The sequence below is a fragment of the Pristiophorus japonicus genome, chromosome 1 (genome assembly GCF_044704955.1).
Source record: "Pristiophorus japonicus isolate sPriJap1 chromosome 1, sPriJap1.hap1, whole genome shotgun sequence".
NCBI classification, from domain to species: Eukaryota; Metazoa; Chordata; class Chondrichthyes; family Pristiophoridae; genus Pristiophorus; species Pristiophorus japonicus.
This window is the reverse complement of record NC_091977.1, coordinates 132,015,062-132,028,246: the sequence shown is the minus strand read 5'-3', so window position 1 is coordinate 132,028,246 and position 13,185 is coordinate 132,015,062. Positions and strand designations below refer to the sequence as shown.

Sequence of the window (13,185 nt, the reverse complement as noted above, 5' to 3'; positions counted from 1 at the left end):
GAAATTAGGGTAGGTGACCAAAAGCTTGGTCAAAGAAGTAAGTTTTAAGGAGCATCTTAAAGAAGGAAAGAGAGGTGAAGAGGCGGTGAGGTTTAAGCAGGGAATTCCAGAGCTTAGGGCCTGGGCAACAGAAGGCACAGTCACCAATGGTCGAGCGATTGTAATCAGGGATGCTCAAAAGGGCAGACTTAAAGGGGGTTGTGGGGCTGGATGAGATTACAGAGATAGGGAGGGGCGGGCGAGGCCATGGAGGGTTTTGAAAACAAGGATGAGAATTTTGAAATCGAGGCATTGCTTAACCGGGAGCCAATGTAGGTCAGCGAGCACAGGGGTGATGGGTGAGCGGGACTTGGTGCGAGTTAGGACATTGGCAATCGAGTTTTGAATCACCTCAAGTTTACGTAGGGTAGAATGTGGGAGGCCAGCCAGGAGTGCATTAGAATAGTTAAGTCTAGAGGTATCAAAGGCATGATTGAGGGTATCAGCAGCGAATGAGCTGAGGCAAGGGCGGAGACGCGTGATGTTACGGAGGTGGAAATAGACGGTAGTTATGCTGTGGATATGTGTTTGAAAGCTCATTTCAGGGTCAAATATGACACCAAGGTTGCGAACAATGTGGTTCCGCCTCAGACAGAAGTTGGGGAGAGGGATGGAGTCAATGGCTAGGGAATGGAGTTTGTGGCAGGGACCAAAGACAATGGCTTCGGTCTTCCGAAGTCAAGTGTATGACTGGATACTCAACACTTACCTGAATGGGTGCAGCTGCAACAGCACTCAAAATACTCACTATCATCCAGAACAGAACAGTTTTCTTAAGCGGTACCTCTGTCACTGTACTCATTATCCACTCCCTCCACTTCGCTACAGTATTTACGATCTACAGGATACATTGCAGCCACTCACCAAGGTTACTTCAATAGTACTTTCTTACCACTGAGTAGGACAAGAGCAGCGATGTCTTGGAAACACCATCACCTCCGTGTTCTCCTCGAAGTCACCAGCTATTCTGACTTGGGCATGATGACTGTTTCTTCATTGTTGCTGGATCAATATCCTTGAATCTCTTACTGTTATATATGTATACTTGCATTTACTCTGTACAGCCACCAGCGGGCTCATCCCCTGGAGTCCCAAGAGATCCCATAATCCCTTGGGAGCACAGGTATGTAAAGAGGCTTCAAAAGTTGGAGAGGCACTCTGGAGACCTGCAATAAAAGACTAAGGTCACACTTTACTTTGAGCTCACAGTGTACTGTCTGACTCTTTCTCCATACACAACAACTGGCGACGAGACACAGATAGCGAACCCAAAGATGCAGAGAACAGTGGGAATCCTGGAGAACTTTTCGGAGGGAGATAATTGGGAAACTTTTGTGGACCGACTCGATCAATACTTCGTGGCCAACGAGCTAGATGGGGAAGAGAGCGCTGCCAAACGCAGAGCGATCCTCCTTACCGTTGGTGGGGCACCAACGTATGGCCTTATGAAGAATCTGCTCACTCCAGCGAAACCCACGGAGAAATCGTATGACGATTTGTGCACACTGGTCCAAGAGCATTTGAACCCGAAGGAAAACGTTCTGATGGCGAGGTATCGGTTCTACACCTACAAAAGGTCTGAAGGCCAGGAAATGGCGAGTTATGTCACCGAGCTGAGACACCTTGCAGGACATTGCGAATTTGAAGGACATTTGGAGCACATGCTCAGAGACTTTTTTGTACTTGACATTGGCCACGAAACCATACTTCGCAAGCGTTTGACTGTAGAGACCCCAACCTTGAGTAAGGTCATAGCGATAGCCCAGGCATTAATTGCCACCAGTGACAATACTAAGCAAATCTCTCAGCACGCAAGTGCTGCTACAAGTACTGTGAACAAAGTGATGTTGTTTTCGAATCGCAACATACAGGGCAGGTCACACATACCTGCAGCTACACGTCCGCAGATGTCTCAGAGTCCATCATCAAGGGTGATGAATGCAAGGTCATTAACACCTTGCTGGCGCTACAGGGGTGATCATTGTTTCCATTCATGCCGATTTAAAGGATACGTTTGCAAGGGCTGTGGAACAATGGGACACCTCCCACGAGTATGCAGGCAAGCTGCTAAACCTGTTAAACCTGCAAACCACCACGTTGCAGAGGAGGACAGATCCATGGAAGATTACTATGAACCAGAGCCTCAAATAGAGGAGGCAGAGGTACATGGGGTGCACACATTCACCATGAATTGTCTCCCGATAATGCTGAATGTTGAACTAAATGGACTCCCGGTGTCAATGGAGTTGGACACGGGCATGAGCCAGTCCATCATGGGCAAAAAGACTTTCGAAAGGTTGTGGTATAACAAGGCTTCAAGGCCAGTCTTAACTCCAGTTCGCACGAGACTAAGAACTTACACTAAAGAACTGATTCCTGTAATCGGCAGTGCTACCGTAAAGGTCTCCTACGATGGAGCATTGCACAAGTTACCACTCTGGGTGGTACCGGGGGATGGTCCCATGCTGCTCGGCAGGAGCTGGCTGGGAAAGATACGCTGGAACTGGGACGACTTCTGAGTGCTATCGCCTGCTGACGACACTTCGTGTGCCCAGGTCTTAAACAAATTTCCTTCGCTGTTCGAACCAGGCATCGGGAAATTCCAAGGAGCAAAAGTGCAGATCCACCTAACTCCGGGGCGCAACCCATCCATCACAAGGTGAGAGCAGTACCGTACATGATGAGAGAAAGGGTAGAGATCGAGTTAGACCGGCTGCAACGAGAGGGCATCATTTCACCGATCGAGTAGAGTGAGTGGACCACTCCTATTGTCCCAGTCCTCAAGGGAGACGGCACCGTCAGAATCTGTGGCGATTACAAAGTAACTATCAATCGTTTCTTCCTGCAGGACCAATACCCACTACCAAAAGCCTTTTGCAACGCTGGCGGGAGGAAAGACGTTCATGAAGCTGGATCTGACTTCAGCCTACATGACTCAGGAACTGGAGGAATCATCGAAGGCCATGCACGCACAAAGATCTTTTTGTTTATAACAGATGCCCGTTTGGAATCCGATCAGCGGCGGCGATATTCCAGAGAAACATGGAAAGTTTACTACAGTCGGTCCCGCACACCGTGGTCTTCCAGGATGATATCTTGGTCACAGGCCGGAACACAGTCGAGCACCTGCAGAACCTGGAGGAGGTTCTTAGTTGAATCAACCGCGTGGGGCTCAGGTTAAAATGCTCGAAGTGCATTTTTCTGGTGCCTGAAGTGGAGTTCCTGGGAAGGGGGATTACGGCGGACAACCTCAGGCCTACCAACGCGAAGACGGAGGAAATCGAGAACGCACCGAGGCCACAGAACATAACGGAGCTGCGGTCATTTCTGGGACTCTTGAACTACTTTGGTAACTTCTTACCGGGTCTCAGCACACTGCTAGAACCACTACATGTCTTACTACGAAAAGGGGGCGAATGAGTTTGGGCAAAAGCCAAGAAAATGCCTTTCTAAAAGCGAGAAAATTGTTATGTTCAAACAAATTGCTTGTGTTGTATGATCCATGTAAGCGTTTGGTACGAGCATGTGATGCGTCGTCATATGGCGTTGGGTGTGTATTGCAACAAGCTAATGATTTCGGGAAACTGCAACCGGTTGCTTATGCATCCAGGAATCTGTCCAAGACTGAGAGAGCCGACAGCATGATTGAAAAAGAAGCGATAGCGTGTGTCTATGGTGTAAAGAAAATGCATCAATACTTGTTTGGGCTAAAATTCGAATTGGAAACTGACCATAAGCCATTTATATTCCTGTTTTCCGAGAGTAAAGGGATAAATACCAACGCATCGGCCTGCATCCAGAGAAGGGCGCTCACATTGTCCGCATACAACTACACAATCCGCCACAGTTCAGGCACAGAAAACTGCGCCGATGCTCTCAGCAGGCTGCCATTACCCACCACGGGGGTGGAAATGGCGCAGCCCGCAGATCTAGCCATGGTTATGGAAGCATTTGAGAGTGAGCAATCACCCGTCACTGCCCAGCAGATCAAAACCTGGACAAGCCAGGACCCCTTATTATCTCTAGTCAAAAGCTGTGTGCTTCACGGGAGCTGGTCCAGTGTCCCAGTGGAAATGCAGGAAGAAATAACGCTGTTCCAGCGGCGCAAAGATGAAATGTCTATACAGGCAGACTGCCTTCTTTGGGGCAATCGAGTAGTGGTCCCCAAGATGAGCAGAGAGACGTTCATCAATGACCTCCACAGTACCCACCCAGGCATCGTAATGATGAAAGCGATAGCCAGATCCCACGTGTGGTGGCCCGGTATCGATGCGGACTTAGAGTCCTGCGTTCACAGATATAATACATGCTTGCAGTTAAGCAATGTACTCAGGGAGGCACCGCTAAGTTTATGTTCGTGGCCCTCCAAATTGTGGTCTAGGGTACACGTTGACTATGCAGGCCCGTTCTTGGGTAAAATGTTCCTTGTGGTTGTAGACGCGTATTCCAAGTGGATTGAATGTGAGATAATGTCGGCTAGCACGTCCGCTGCCACCACTGAAAGCCTGCAGGCCATGTTTACCACACACAGCTTACCTGATGTTCTGGTGAGCGACAACAGGCCATGTCTCACCAGTGTTGAGTCCAAAGAATTCATGACCCGCAACGGGGTCAAACACGTCACATCTGCTCCGTTTAAACCAGCGTCCAATGGTCAGACAGAGAGAGCAGTGCAAACCATCAAGCAAGGCTTGAAGAGGGTAACTGAAGGCTCACTGCAGACTCGTCTCTCCCGAGTCCTGCTTAGTTACCGCACGAGACCCCACTCACTCACTGGGATCCCACCTGCTGAACTACTCATGAAAAGAGCACTTAAGACAAGGCTCTCGTTAGTTCACCCTGATCTACATGAACAGATAGAGAGCAGGCGGCTTCAACAAAGTGCATACCATGATAGCGCAAATGTGTCACGCGAGATTGAAATCAATGATCCTGTATTTGTTTTAAATTATGGACAAGGTCCCAAGTGGCTTCCCGGCACTGTCGTGGCCAAAGAGGGGAGCAGGGTGTTTCGGGTCAAACTTTCAAATGGACTCATTCACCGGAAACACTTGGACCAAATCAAACTCAGATTCATGGACTATCCTGAGCAGCCCATCTTGGACCCTACCTTTTTTGATCCCCCAACACACACACCAGTGGCAACCAGCACCACGGTTGACCACGAAGCAGAACCCATCATCCACAGCAGCCCTGCAGGGCCCAACACACCAGGCAGCCCAGCAAGGCCAGCTGCACAGCAGCCCAGCGAGGGCCCAACAAATGATTCAACAACACCAGCTTTCATACTGAGATGATCAACCAGGGCAAGAAGGGCCCCAGATCGACTCACATTGTAAATAGTTACACTATTGACTTTGGGCGGGGGGGCGGGGGGTGGGGGGGAAAGTGTTGTTATATATGTATACTTGCATTAACTCTGTACAGCCACCAGAGGACTCATCCCCTGGAGTCCCAAGGGATCCCATAATCCTTTGGGAGCACAGGTATGTAAGAGGCTTCAAAGGTTGGAGAGGCACTCTGGAGACCTGCAATAAAAGACTAAGGTCACACTTTACTTTGAGCTCACAGTGTTCAGTCTGACTCTTTCACCATACACTACACTTACATAATAGCACTGCGGGATCACCATCACCACAAGGTCTGCAACAATTCAAGAAGAAGGCCCACCACCACCACCTTCTTAGGGCAGCTTTAGAAACATCGGGGAAGACTTTCGCCTTCATTTTCAGCAGTTTTCTCGGTGGTACAGCTGTTTTTGGAAGAGAAACCACCCGGCGAAAGTTTCCCTCTTACTTTTTAATTAGAACCGCCCGCATTTCAAAAAGACTGCCAGGGAGCAAACCGCCCACGTGCACCGCCGAGAAAAGCGCCAGGATCGAAGTTTGGCCTCAAATCAGGCCCATACAGATCGCCGAGGAAACCGCCCATGAGAAGCAGCCTGAAACCGGGCGGTAGGTGAGCACCCTTCAAAGAAAGGTAAGTTAAAGGTTTTTATTATTATTTTTAAAATTCTAAAACGGCGATTACCTGTAAAACTATCTTGAGAATGTTTTTTAACTTTTTATTTTTTTTAAGTGAAAAAATATTTTTTGACTTTTCCCCCCTCCCTCGGCCCAACCGCAACCTCGGACTAAATTTTAAATACTTACCGTCCATTGTGATAAGAACCGCCCGTTTTCCCTAGTTTCAGCTTTAATCGGCGAGAATCTTGGTGCAAGATCCATTTTCTGACGGGCAGTATTTCTTACCTTATCAATGGAAATTTTCGCTGGCGTTAATTGCAGAACCTTAGCAGTGTTTCTGGGCGGCAATCGGGCAGTGAGGGGCTTTCGGGAAAGTCTAGCCTATAGAAACATAGAAATTTACAGTGCAGAAGGAGGCTATTTCGGTCCATCGTGTCCACGCTGGCCGACAAAGAGCCACATGGCCCTCGGTCAGCAGTCCTGAAGGTTACATATAAACCTATGAACAATGAACAATGGTGGACAGGTAAAGAACAGTGGCCCAACCAGTCCACCCCACACAACTGCAATACCCCATGTATTGCAACATTGTAAACTCCACCTCACCCGGAGCCATGCGATTTTCTGGGAGAGGCGAAAAACCAGATAAAAACCGAGGCCCATTGGGGAAAGAAATCTGGGAAAATTCCTCTCCGACCCATCCAGGCAATCGAAACTAATCCAGGAGATCACTCTGACGTATTAGATTCCATGATGCACATACCACCATGTCTGCGCCAGCCAACAAGAGGTTATCCAGTCTAATCCCACTTACCAGGTTACGGCACTTCAAAGTGCACATCCAAGCCCTCCTTAAATGTGGTGAGCGTTTCTGCCTCTACTATCCTTCCAGGCAGCGAGTTCCAGACCCCCACAACCCTCTGCATGAAGAAGCTTCCCCTCAAATCCCCTCTAAACCCTCCATTAACCACCTTAAATTTATGCCCCCTCATAATTCGCCCCTCCACAAAAGGAAATAGGCCCTTGCTCTCCACTATATCCAGGCCCTTCAGAATTTTATGCACCTCAATGAGGTCTCCCCTCAGCTTCCTCTGTTTCAAGGAGAACAAATCCAGCCTATTCAATGTGCCCTCATAGTTAGGATTCTCTATTCCAAGCAGAATCCTCGTAAATCTCCTCTGCACCCTCTCCAGTGCAATCATGTCATTCCTATAATACAGCGATCAGAACTGCATGCAGTATTCCAGCTGTGGCCTAACCAGTGTATTATATAATTTAAGCATAACCTCTCTGCTCTTGTATTCTATGCCTTGGCCAATAAAGGCAAACTTTCTATATGCCTTCTTAACCACCTTAACCACCTGGCCTGCTACTTTCAGGGATCTGTGGACAAGCACTCCAAGGTCCCTTTGTTCATCTACACTTCTAAGTGGCCTACCACTTAATGTGTATACCCTTTTGTAATGTATGTACACAAGGTCTGCCCACCACCAGGGGGCACTACCGTTGGAGGTCCTAGGGTCATAGGTACACTCGTGCTGGGCCTGGTATATTACTTGAACTTCACCTTTGTAACTTCACTTATGGAAGCCATTAAAGACTGACCAGGTTACACCTAGTCACTGGCTCACAGTACGGAGTTCATTGTATCATTTCATACACGACAATTGGCGACGAGGCAAATACGAACCCATGCTAAAGTATGGCGAGCACAGCACGATTGAGTACTGTTGGAATTCTTGAGAGATTCAATGAGGGAGAGGATTGGGGAGATTTCACGGATCGTCTTGACCAGTATTTCGTGGCAAACGACCAAAACAAAGACGAGGATGCAGAGAAGCGCAGGACAGTTCTTCTCACCGTCTGTGGCCCCACGATCTATGCACTCATCAAGAATCTGCTCTCACCCACTCTTCCTACAGAAAAGGATTACAAAGAACTATGTGCCCTAGTTCGGGAACACCTTAAACCCACGGAAAGAATCCTCATATCCAGATATCACTTCTATACGCACGTTCCTCCAGAAGGTCAGGATGTAGCGGCATTTGTTGCCGACCTGAGACATCTTGCAGGGCCTTGCAAATTTGTGTTGGAAGACATGCTGCGTGACTTTTTTGTAATCGGGGTCAACCACGAGGCGATCTTAAGTAAGCTGCTGGCTGCGGAGACGCCGGACCTCAGCAAGGTCATCACCATCGCCCAGGCTTGCATGTCCACGTGGAAAAGCACAAAGCAGATATCGCGACAAAACAGGAACTCCACGGCAAGTACTGTGTACAAAATTGTATCGACGGCCGGCAGAGCTGCACATCGCAGGGCCTCCTCAACTCATCTACAAGACTGGGAGCCGCTCGAAATTTGCCATCGAGGGCCTACTCGACTGCGTATGCGAGAATGGGAGCCGCTCAAAGCCCGCCATCGGGCGCAAATCCGAGCTCAACGCGTTGGGGTTGCGGGGGCAATCACCGACCCCATCAGTGCATCTTCAGACAGTATGTATGCAGAGGGTGTGCGAAGACGGGGCATCTTCAGCGGACGTGTCTGCAGCGGAGCAAGGGAGCTGCGACATACCACGTGGATGATGATCAATCCAGCATGGATCTGGCGATGCAGCCCAAGGCATTTGAGAGCTCCGAGGAGGAAGTGTATAGCGTACGTGCGTTCCGAACAAAGAGCTAACCGATAATGATTGAGGTAAAATTAAATGCCGTGCCTGTATGCATTGAATTAGACACGGGTGTGAGTCAATCGATAATGAGCCAGAGGACTTTCGAAAAGCTGTGGGAGACCAAGGCAGAGAGACCCAAGCTGAGTCCGATAAATGCTCATACCAGTGATCGGTTGTGCAGCAGTAAGAGTGTCGTACAAGAGAACAGTTCATGATCTACTGTTATGGATTATCCCAGGCAACGGCCCATCATTATTTGGCAGTAGTTGGTTCTAGAATAAAATGTAAATGGTACGATATCAAAGCTTTGTCATCAGCGGATGATGATTTGTGTGCTCAAGTGCTGAGCAAATTTCACTCACTGTTTGAACTGGGAATTGGCAGTTTCAAGGGAGCCAAGGTGCAGATTCACCTAGGTCCAGATGCAAGGCCCATCCATCACAAAGCCCGCACATGATGAAAGAAAAGGTCGAGCTCGAATTGGACAGGCTACAATGCAAGGTGGTCATTTAATGAATTTAATGAATGGGCCAGTCCCATTGTTCCGGTGTTAAAGAGCAATGGCACGGTCAGGATTTGTGGAGACTACAAGATCACAATCAACCAAGTTTCGAAACAAGATTAGTACTCACTACCGAAAGCTGCTTACTTGTTTGCAATGCTAGCCGGGGGAAAATCGTTTACCTAATTGGATCTAACACCGCCCTATATGATACAGGAATTGGTTGAATCATCAAAGAAACTTACGTGCATCAACACGCACAAAGGACTGTTTATTTACAACAGGTACCCTTTTGGCATTCGTTTGGCGGCAGCCATATTTCAAAGAAACATGGAGAGCCTTTTGAAATCTGTTCCCAGGACCGTGCTATTCCAAGACGACATCCTAGTCACAGGTCGTGACACCGCCGAGCACCTGCACAATCTGGAAGAGGTTCTGTGTCATCTGGACAAAGTGGGACTAAGGCTGAAACATTCGAAGTGCGTTTTCATGGCATCAGAGGTCAAATTCCTTGGACGAAAGATTGCTGCAGATGGAATCAGGCCAACAGACGCGAAAACAGAGACCATCAAAAATGCGCACAGGCCTCAGAATGTGACGGAGCTGCATTCGTTCCTGGGTCTTCTCAACTACTTCGGTAACTTCTTACCCAAATTGAGCACAGTATTAGAGCCTTTGCATGTGCTGCTCAGGAAAGGAGATGACTGGGTGTGGGGTGAACTTCAAGACAGCCTTTGAGAAGGCTAGAAATCTGTTGTGTTCCCACAAGCTACTGGTACTGTATGACCCATGCAAGCGTCTAGTTTTGACCTGTGATGCGTCGTCCTATGGGGTCGGCTGCGTACTCCAGCAAGCCAATGAGTCAGACAAACTACAACCAGTTGCATATGCGTCTCGAGGCCTGTCCAAGGAGAAAAGAGCCTATGGCATAGTAGAGAAAGGCTTTAGCATGTGTTTATGGGGTAAATAAAATGCACTAGTACCTGTTTGCGCTTCGAGCTGGAAACCGATCACAAGCCGCTTATATTGTTGTTCTCAGAACACAAAGGTATCAATACCAATGGTCGTCCCACATCCAAAGGTGGGCACTGACATTATCTGCCCATGATTATGTCATTCGCCATAGACCAGCCACCGACAACTGCGCTGATGCATTGAGCCGGTTACCGTTGCCCACACCGGACGTGGAAACGCCAATGCCCGCAGAGCTACTCATGGTCATGGATGCCTTTGAGAGTGAAGGGTCGCCTGTCACTGCTCAACAAGTTAAGACCTGGACCAGCTAGGATCCGACCCTATCGGTTGTAAAAAGTTGTGTTCTTAACGGGAGCTGGTCGACCATCCCCAAGGAAATGAAACCAAACCATACAGCCGTCGCAAAGATGAACTTTCCATCCAGTCTGACTGTTTATTGTGGGGTAATGGTGTTGTAACGCCCATGAAAGGGAGGGCAAGATTTGTACGGGAATTACAAAGTAAGCATCCCGGTATTGTCATGATGAAGGCCATCACCAGGTCCCATGTTTGGTGGTTTGGCATTGACTCGGACTTAGAGTCATGCATGCATTAGTGCAGCACTTGCTTGCAGTTAAGCAATGCCCCAAAGGAAGCTCTGCTCAGTCTGTGGTCATGGCCATCCAAACCGTGGTCTAGAATCCACATCGACTTTGCGGGCCCCTTCCTCGGTAAAATGTTTTTTGTGGTGGTGGATGCATAATCCAAATGGATAGAATGTGTGATCATGTCATTCAGCACTTCCACTGCCACCATTGAGAACCTGAGAGCCATGTTTGCCACACATAGTCTGCCAGACATCGTTGACAGCAACAACGGACCATGTTTCATGAGTCTGGAATTTCAAGAGTTCATGAAACGCAAAGACATAAAACATGTGAGGTCAGCCCCATTCAAACCGTGTCCAATGGTCAAGTGGAGCGGGCAGTTCAAACCATCAAGCAGAGCCTGAAACGCGCAACTCACGGTTCCTTGCAGACATGCCTGTCACACATACTGCTCAATTACAGGACAAGGCTGCACACGTTCACCAGGGTCCCGCCTGTGGAACTATTGATGAAGAGAGGCCTCAAAACCAGGCACTCTCTAGTCCATCCTGACCTTAACGATCATGTCGAAACCCGATGTCAATGCCAGCAGTGGTATCATGACCGCGCCGCAGTATCATGCGACATATCGGTAAATGATCCAGTGTATGTACTTAACCATGGTCAAGGGCCCAAGTGACTCCCGGGCAATGTTATGGATAAGGAGGGTAACCGGGTGTATAAGGTTAAGCTCAAGAATGGGCAGATGTGCAGGAAACACATTGATCAAATCAAGCTAAGACACACTGACGAACCGGAACAGTTGGAAGAAGACATCACGAGCTTAGACGACCAACCAACTCACGTCCAGCCATCTGAAGAACCCACTGTGGTCAACGCCCAGCCTCAAGTCGTGAGAGACTCGGAAAGCACTGAAATTGTACTGAGACAGTCAACCAGGGAGCGAAGGGCTCCGGACCCTCTGAACTTGTCATATGGACTTGTGCCAAGAACTGGGGTGGGGGGGGGGGGAATGATGTAATGTATGTACATAAGGTCTGCCCAACACCAGGGGGCACTACCGTCAGACATCCTAGGGTCATAGGTACACTCGTTTTGGGCCCAGTATATAACCTGAACTTCACCTTTGTATCTTCACTTCCGGAAGCCATTAAAGACTGACCAGGTTACACCTAGTCACTGGCTCACAGTATGGAGTTCATAAGAACATAAGAACATAAGAACATAAGAATTAGGAACAGGAGTAGGCCATCTAGCCCCTCGAGCCTGCTCCGCCACTCAACAAGATCATGGCTGATCTGGCCGTGGACTCAGCTCCACTTACCTGCCCGCTCCCCATAACCCTTAATTCCCTTATTGGTTAAAAATCTATCTATCTGTGATTTGAATACATTCAATGAGCTAGCCTCAACTGCTTCCCTGGGCAGAGAATTCCACAGATTCACAGCCCTCTGGGAGAAGAAATTCCTTCTCAACTCGGTTTTAAATTGGCTTCCCCGTATTTTGAGGCTGTGCCCCCTAGTTCTAGTCTCCCCGACCAGTGGAAACAACCTCTCTGCCTCTATCTTATCTATCCCTTTCATTATTTTAAATGTTTCTATAAGATCACCCCTCATCCTTCTGAACTCCAACGAGTAAAGACCCAGTCTACTCAATCTATCATCATGAGGTAACCCCCTCATCTCCGGAATCAGCCTAGTGAATCGTCTCTGTACCCCCTCCAAAGCTAGTATATCCTTCCTTAAGTAAGGTGACCAAAACTGCACGCAGTACTCCAGCTGCGGCCTCACCAATACCCTGTACAGTTGCAGCAGGACCTCCCTGCTTTTGTACTCCATCCCTCTCGCAATTAAGGCCAACATTCGATTCGCCTTCCTGATTACCTGCTGCACCTGCAAACTAACTTTTTGGGATTCATGCACAAGGACCCCCAGGTCCCTCTGCACAGCAACATGTTGTAATTTCTCCCCATTCAAATAATATTCCCTTTTACTGTTTTTTTTCCCAAGGTGGATGACCTCACATTTTCCGACATTGTATTCCATCTGCCAAACCTTAGCTCATTCGCTTAACCTATCTAAATCTCTTTGCAGCCTCTCTATGTCCTCTACACAACCCGCTTTCCCACTAATCTTTGTGTCATCTGCAAATTTTGTCACACAACACTCTGTCCCCTCTTCCAGGTCATCTATGTATATTGTAAACAGTTGTGGTCCCAGCACCGATCCCTGTGGCACACCACTGACCACCGATTTCCAACCCGAAAAGGACGCATTTATCCCGACGCTCTGCTTTCTGTTAGCCAGCCAATTCTCAATCCATGCTAATACATTTCCTCTGACTCCGCGTACCTTTATCTTCTGCAGTAACCTTTTGTGTGGCACCTTATCGAATGCCTTTTGGAAATCTAAATACACCACATCCATCGGTACACCTCTATGCACCATG

At 48.4% G+C, this 13,185-nt stretch overlaps 1 protein-coding gene across 1 annotated transcript in view; it reads left to right on the top strand.

The window, feature by feature from the left end:
* prdm6 (PR domain containing 6) overlaps positions 1 to 13,185 on the top strand; it is a 312,582-nt gene that overhangs the window by 142,340 nt on the left and 157,057 nt on the right. The gene's annotated exons all lie outside the window — the stretch shown is intronic.